Source organism: Glycine max, chromosome 4, assembly GCF_000004515.6.
Source record: "Glycine max cultivar Williams 82 chromosome 4, Glycine_max_v4.0, whole genome shotgun sequence".
NCBI lineage: Eukaryota > Viridiplantae > Streptophyta > Magnoliopsida > Fabales > Fabaceae > Glycine > Glycine max.
This window is the reverse complement of record NC_016091.4, coordinates 23,606,421-23,615,110: the sequence shown is the minus strand read 5'-3', so window position 1 is coordinate 23,615,110 and position 8,690 is coordinate 23,606,421.

Sequence of the window (8,690 nt, the reverse complement as noted above, 5' to 3'; positions counted from 1 at the left end):
GATGGTGCAAAAGAAGGACAAGGAACTCAGAGGCAGAAGCAATGGGCCCATCGGCGGCTACCATAGGTGGTTGAAAACCTACACACAAGGTCTGGATTGGCTCCTGAATTTGAGAACCACTATCGCAAGGCATGCGAGGCGAGGTTTACGGGTGCGCTTTCCAAAGGAGGAAAGATGCGCGGAGTCGCCACCAACGTTTATTTGTGGAAAACGTCGGAAAAACCGAAGGAAACCGGTCAAAACGAAAATCCTAAGTTCGGGAGTTGTATTTACGTTTGAGGAGAGTATTAGCACCTTTCACGTTTGTCTCAAAGGACAACAACCTATTTTTAGAATTGTGGAAATTGTGTTACCTTAACTTTTATTTCTTTTTATTTTTTTGAGGTCGACAAAAGCGGGGCTTTTGCTCCTACGTACCCTCCATCGAAGAGGAAATCAGACCTACGTAGTTCTTTCTTAAGCGTGAATCAAGCGATTCTTTTTACTTGAAAGGTGATCATTTTAAGGCGTTGGACCTTAAAAATGATCCATTTACTTGATAAGGAAAACTGAGATGATAAACTTTCAAACCCTTTTTAGTGACCTTTTCTGTGGACGAGCTTGACTAGGCGAGTTGATTTTAGCCTTAGTTTCACTTTAGTTATTAGTCAATTCAATTAAGAACGAGAAATCCCAAAGAGAAACGTCCAATTGATTTTTCCGCTTTTATTTTACTAAAAGGTATTTTTTTATTATTATATTTATTATTTTACCTCTTTTTTGATTTCCAATGTGGTTATGGCACGACCAAACGGTCGAAATTCATTTTAACAGAAATTAACGGATATTACAAATCAAATGATTGGTGGAAATTTATTTTATTTTTTTGATTAGGCGATAAATGACTTAAATAAATGACTGAAGCACGTCAAAAGGGGGTACGGAAAGTAAATGAAAACGAGAATAAAAATACATGAAACAAAATGTGGACCATCACGGGTACATAGAATGAATTGAAAAGCTTGGTTTGGGGTACTTACCAGTTGCAGACCGAAGAAAATGAAGAACGAACGATGGATGTCGAAGAACAATTGAAAACCTTCACGTAATTACTCACGGAAACGTTACGGAAGTGCCTCGGCTTGGATTTTCTTCACGGAAACAATTTTCCTCAGCAAATTTAAGAGAATACGAAGTGCCAAGAAGGCTGAACCCCTTCCCCCTTCATTCCTCCCCCTATTTATAGCAAAATAGGGGAGGAGCTTGCCACCCAGCTCGCCCAGGCGAGCAAGGTTGCTTCCTCCAGAAGCAACCGCCTTCTGGAGGAAGAATCTGGAAGGCCCAAGTGGACCTGATTGTTATTTGTACCTCCCCTTTTTACTAAATGCACCCCCTTTACTTTTTTTGTAATTCTTTTTCCGTAACGTTACGAAACCTTACGAATTTCGTAACGATACTATTTTTCTTTCCATAAGGTTACGAATCCTTACAGATCATATATTTACTCTTTTTTAGCTTTCGAAGAAGTTACGGAAACTCACGGATCGCGCAGCAACACCTCTTTTCGATTTCCGCCACATTACGGAATTTCACGGATCGCGTAAGCCTGCTTCCTTTTGATTTCCGACACGTCTCGGGACTTCACATATTGTGCAACAAAGGATGCCAAGTATCTCAAAGCGGCCACTCAAAGGTTGCATGTCATCAAGTAATAATCCCCGGACAAAATTAGGGTATGACACTTGCCCCTCTTTACTTACCTTTTATCAGAGATAAGAGGAAAGCAAAGACAAGACACTGATTTGGTCCGTCTTGCCCTTTCCGTGATTAGTCTATGACGACTCTCGTCTCTACACCTTCTTTTTTTTTCTGCACAACACAAAACAAAATACAAATAACAACAAAAACAACAATAATATAATATACATATACACGTTTGGCAAAGGAATTAATCGGGAAAATAACAAAGATCACATTTCCCAGTCAAGAGGATCCGCTCTTGACGATGAAAAACTTTGGAGAATGGAGGATTGCACTAGAGGGTCCTCACTAGTCAATCATGAAGCACGACTCCAAACTCTTTGGGTGGAGGATGCATGAACGAAAACACAATTCATGGGGCTCCAAAAAAAAAAGGCGAGGATGGAGGATTGCACTAGAGGGTCCTCACTAGTCAATCATGAAGCATAGCTCCAAACTCTTTGGGTGGAGGATGCATGAACGAAAACGCAATTCATGGGGCTCTGAAAAAAGGCGAGGATGGAGGATTGCACTAGAGGGTCCTCACTAGTCAATCATGAAGCCTAGCTCCAAACTCTTTGGGTGGAGGATGCATGAACGAAAACGCAATTCATGGGGCTCCGAAAAAAGGCGAGGATGGAGGATTGCACTAGAGGGTCCTCACTAGTCAATCATGAAGCATAGCTCCAAACTCTTTGGGTGGAGGATGCGTGAACCAAAACACAATTCATGGGGCTCCGAAAAAAGTGTTGGTAGTACCGAATGGTCCACCGGGTTTTTTCCACCTAAAAAAAAGCAAACATGCTTTTTGCAAAGAAAAATAAATCATTCGCGAGAGCACCATATCTTAGAGAAACAATATACTCATGCCAAGGGTAATCTTCCTTGTGACCGGAAATGAAAAGGCAGGATGTCAACATTTAGCTTTTAAATGAACATGCGGGGGAAACATCGGGCTAAGCTTAAAATAAATCACTCCTAGTGTATAAAACTGACACAAGCAAGTGTTTCACCCTATTCCCAAACCATAACTGCACCATGACTTTATTTTGCACACGATTTCCTATCGAATCAAAGATCAAACGTACGATCACGGACCAATAGGATTTTCTCGAGGGTAGTGTTTTAGGAGAGGAAGCTGAGTGTTTCGGTATTTTCCTTTTATGCGGGGCGGGATATCGGAAGTCGAGAATTGCAATTCGAAAGGAAGAGACACCAAAAAAATGGTTTTTCCTTTGCCGGTGGCCACTTATCTTGCCGAAAATTTATCTGGCCTGAAGATTTTTCGTTCTCTTTCTTTCATTGATCGAGAATTGTTTCTTTTCCATTTTCACTTACTTCCATTCTTTGGCCGGGAATCCTTCTTTCTCTTTCTTTTTTATTGCTCTTTTCTTTATTTTCATCTTTTTTCTTTTATTTCTTTCTATTTCTTCCTTTTCTTTCTTTTCACTTCTCCTTCTCCATTCCTTTCTTTGGGAAATTGGGTTTTAGCATTGTATTCGCTCTCCCTTGAGGAGATTCCGCTACCCTTTGCTTCGGGGGAAAGGATGAGGATTCTTTCGATAGGCCAAGGTTCAAAAAAATCTAAGGTTGTGTTTCAATGGGGTCTTTTATCGTGGGAAGCCAATCTTGATATCTGGGGCAAAATAAATTTGGGTGTCAAGGTGTCGGCCTCGGGCCAAACTCCCATATTACTCCACAAGGCACGCGTGACAATGATGATTTGAAAACAACGTGCCAAATTAGTCGTGGCTACAGCCAGGTGGGCACTCAAGCATCCCGTTTATGGCATTGTGATACTACGGTTGGGAATTTACACAAACAGACCCAACGTTTCCAAGTTATGTTCTTTCATCAGTTCAATGAATTCATCCATTCTTATCTCAGTTATTCCAGAAAATAAACTCTTAGCGTCAGTCCCTTGTTTCCAGAAGATACGTTTGCTCTTTACGAATGATTTATACTTCTTAACTATAACATGTCGACCTTCGCGGTCTTTCTTTCTTTTTCCTTTTTGTTTCATTTTTATATATCCACAAAATTATACACCTATGGTCCGCTATGAAGAAATTTTTCTTTGTATATCTACACTCTTATACATGACAAACTTTTTCTGTATACGCATTGGACCTCTCCCTCTTTACGTCACACGATCAAACCCTATTTACATTCAAAGATCTTTTTCGTTTTTCTCCAACGCACACCTATGGTTCATACAAAAGTTTCTTTATATACACTCGTTGTTCACCCACACAAGAATTTCTCTACACGTATTTTTTTATAAAAACCCTTCTATGCACATTTTCCTTTTTCTTTATATACGCAAACATTTTATTCACAACACTTCTTTCTTTTTTATCATGATTTTGGTTCATTTTATTTTTAGGACGACGTTCCTAAATGAAAAAATCTACGCAATTCCGGAATTTCAACAGACACTATTGACAACAACGAAACAAGTACTAACGTAACGACTCAAACGATATGTATGTACAAAACAAAAGTCAGTCAAAACAAAACAAACGTTAGTCCCTTAGTTAAACAAAAATAAAATGATACGTAGCAGGGAAAAAAATGGAAACATAACATAAAAAGAAATACGGATCTAGGGATCTCCCAATCATGTGGCTCTGCTCCCTCCCAAGAAATCAAGGAAATCGGTCATCTCCTCGTCCTCGCGGGCCTCATCTGCCTCGTCGGGAGCCTCTGTTGGTGCCTCCGGCCAATCTCCGGGCCAAGCGACCTCTGCCCTGAACTGATCCAGAGTAGGGCATGGAAAAGAAGTAAAACCCTGGCTCTGCAGGCTAAGGCTCAGCTGGTAAAGACAGTCATGAGTCTGCACGTGCAGCCGATGGTTGGCCGCCTGCTGGCGAACCACATGTCGTAAATACTGCTCCGAATCAAATGGCCCATCTGGGCCAGCCTGATGAGGTGGCGGCACGTCCGCGGCCTGTGGTGCATCACCCTGGACCTGTCTCTGTGTGCAGTATTTCTCAATAAAAGCCCGGGTGAGGGGTAGCCGAATCACCTTGCTAGGTGCAACGGGGACTCCGAACGACTGGCAGAGTCCTGTGTTCAGCGCGGGAAATCCCAGGGCCCTGTTGGACTTATTCGGGTCCAAAGGGTGCCGGGTAGGCGCCATACCTGCAAATGGATAGATGGCATTAGCGATCAACTGAGCCACGTGAATGCTCATCCGTGTCAGGATGGCGTACACCAGCTGACACTTCGGCAGGGGGAGGTCGGAATTATGGTCGCTGGGCTGGATGTTGCTGAGCAGCAACGTCATCCATATCTGGGTCAGAGTAATCATGTTGGTGCACATGATCCGCACCCGTCTCCCCGCAGCAGTCCGAACAAAATCCTACCCCGGTATACATAGCAATTGGGCGATGGCTTCCTCATCAAACCCATCGGCCCGGTTCCTCCTCTGGCCATACTCGCACTCTTGGCCCTCCTCCAGCACTAAGGGATATCCCAGGAACTGGCTGAGAGCATCTGCATCAAATGGGATCCACTGACCCCTCACCCAGGATCGCATATCTTGCACACCCTCCTCTGTAGGCCAAGCATTGGCATAAAACTCGAGGACTATGTCTGGGTCGAACTTGGCCATGGGGGTAACCAACAATGCCCACCGCCGGCGAACTATCTCCTCCTGGAAGTCGGTATACTCGTTGTCCCTGAGCTGGACGCATCGCTCCCGGAGAAATGACCATCCCTTGATGGCCTCAAAACACTGCTGGTGCTCAGCGCTCCTAAAACAATGACTATCATATTCGGGAGCGGAACTGGTTCCTTTAGCCGTTTTATCCTTCCTGGATCTCTTTGAGGCAAGCTTCCTTGGGGCCATTTCCTGCGAGAACAAACATTTGGAAGTTAGTTTTACAAGATAATGCTTATCTTAACACAAAAATGACATGTTAATCCCTCTGATTTTAGAACGAACTCATGTAATCTATTTATGCACAGGCGTATGTATAGAATATCCTACTATTTATATCAACATACAAGGACATCCAACACATTCTAATTGTCATACATATATATGCATTTTTGAAAACAACACACATTCTCACGCTCAAGGCATTGCGTCAAAATTTACACTTAACTATGTCCTAAACATTTGCTATTACAAACTACCTACACACACTTGAAATATATATCATACAAATTTTTATTGTTTCACTCACATTTATTTATATGCATATTGGAAAGCTAATTATATCCTGCACACACTTGCATTCAAAAGGGAATTCCACGCTATCATATATTCATTTAGGAAGATAATCATTCACACTTTGCTAGGAATTTCATGCCCCTTATATTTACACATATATGCACACTCTTGCAAGGTGTTTTCCATGCTACCTCTATGCAAAGTATCAAACATGGGGCAGCCTAAATTCAAGTAAAAACTCTTACAAGCAAGTCCTAATTTTCATGCTTTTCTAATTCTAAAACCAAAATTTGGGTTCTTAGCCATGAGTATGTTTCCTTGCATTGAAGCTAAAAGTTTGGGTTCCTAAGCTTGGAATTGCATTTGGGCACCTATTTTGAATCTCCTGTGCTGTCCCTACATATATAAAATAGTCCCACCATCCCAATTTTACAAAATCATATTCATATATCATTGGGGCATTTCACCGACCACTTGGTGGACGCACGTTTAGACATAAATTGCAAGAGAATGGGGGCAATGTGGCATGCCCCATTGCTTCAGAACACAACATAGGCCTAAGGCCTTCTCACACAAACTCTCAACTTGACAAAACAAGCATAAAAAGCAACCCAAAACTGTCCCACAAATATGAGCACATTCTCACAATTTAGAGCACCAAAATGAACAAAATGCACCAACGGAAAGCAAAAGACTCAAGGATTGAATACTTACTTGTTGGAGTGAGTAGAAACAACGAAAATGAAAGCAAAACGCAACCAAAAGTGGCTTAGAGGAGCAAAAACCGCAAGCCTTCGTGAGTTCTCTCTTTTGAATGAGGGGGGGGGGGGGAGAAGTTTTTGGGTACAAAAACGTTTCCCTCCCTCGTTTTTTATATTTTGGGTGCAGGGGTTGCTCGCCCAGGCGAGCTAACCTCTTTTTTTTTTTGGGATACATTAACCATGCCTCCCCCCCCCCCCTCTTATGGGTTAGCGTTTTGCCTACTTGAACCTACTTAAGTTAGAATTAGGCGTCGATTACTTATTTAAAACAAACAATAGTAATAAAATACTGTGTATTCAAAGGATACTGGGCTGCCTTGCAGCGACGTTCTCCACTAGCGCAGCGCCAGGAAGGGACGACGATTGGTCGGTCGTGGCCCTATCCTCCATTTGCATCCGTGCCTAAGTACCTGCAAGTAGGGAGCAAACAATGTGCGGCCAATCGTGACCGGGTCATTATCTTACCTTGGTTGATTTCTGCCGTCAACTCGTCTCGACTTCTGACCATGGCCTAAGATGATTCTGCCCCTTCACTTCCTCTATTGCATAACAATATGCCGGCCTGCCCTGAGATCTGAATTCGATGTACGGCAGATCCCCGTGTGGGGCAAGTTGAAACATGGATGCCAGGGTAGCTAATGCATCAGCCATTTGATTCTCTTCCCGAGGTATGTGGTGGAAAGAAATGTCGTCAAAGTATTTGGCTAACCTCAAGATGTGAGTTTGATAGGGTATCAACTTCGAATCCCTAGTTTCCCATTCTTCTTTCAACTAGCGTATCACCAAAGCTGAGTCTCCATACACTTTGAGTAGTTTTACATCAAAATCAATGGCCGCCTGAACCACGAGGGCGCATGCTTCGTACTCGGCCATATTGTTGGTACAATCAAAACCTAGCCTAGCCGTGAAAGGAATACACTGATCATCCGGGGATACAAGGACTGCCCCTACTCCATGGCCCAAAGCATTAGATGCCCCATCGAAGCAAACAACCCATTTGTCTATGTCCTCGTGCATCCGCTTCTCTTCGAATAGGGCCATGATATCTTCATCTGGGAACTCAGGGTGCATCGGCCGATAATCCTGGAGGGGTTGCTGGGCCAAATAATCTTCCAAGGCGCTTCCCTTTACCGCCTTTTGGGTGACGTAAACGATATCGAATTCAGATAATAGTACCTGCCACCTAGCGATTCGTCCCATGAGGGCTGATTTCTCAAAAATCTATTTCACGGGATCCATTTTGGAAATAAGCCACGTGGTATGGCTGAGCATGTACTGCCTAAGCCGATGTGATGCCCATACCAGAGCACAACACGTCCTTTCCAGCATTGAGTAATTCATCTCACATGCGGTAAACTTTTTGCTTAGATAGTAGATAGCTTGCTCTTTTTTCCCATAATCATCGTGCTGACCCAACACGCACCCCATAGACTCATCCAACACGGTCATGTACAGGAAAAGAGGTCTTCCTGTTACAGGTGGCATGAGCACCGGGGGGTTTGCGAGACTCTGTTTGATCTTCTCGAAGGCCTCTTGGCAGTCATTGTTCCACAGGACCGCCTGGTTCTTACGTAATAGCTTAAAAATGGGCTCACAGGTAGGGGTGAGTTGCGAGATAAATCTCGCGATATAATTCAACCTGCCCAAGAACCCCCGAACCTGCTTCTCCGTGCGTGGTTTCGGCATTTCAAGGATGGCCTTCACTTTCTCAGGATCTATCTCTATCCCTTTCTGACTTACGATAAATCCCAGTAACTTCCCCGACTTTACCCCAAAGGTACACTTGGTTGGGTTTAGCTTCAGTTGGTATTTCCGCAACCTTCCGAACAGCTTACGTAGATTGACGAGGTGTTTGTCCTCAGTCCGAGATTTGGCAATCATGTCATCTACGTAGACCTCTATTTCCTTATGCATCATGTCATGGAACAATACCACCATGGCACGCTGATAGGTTGCCCCAGCATTTTTGAGTCCGAAGGCCATCACTTTATAGCAGAACGTCCCCCATAGGGTGACAAAAGTGGTCTTTT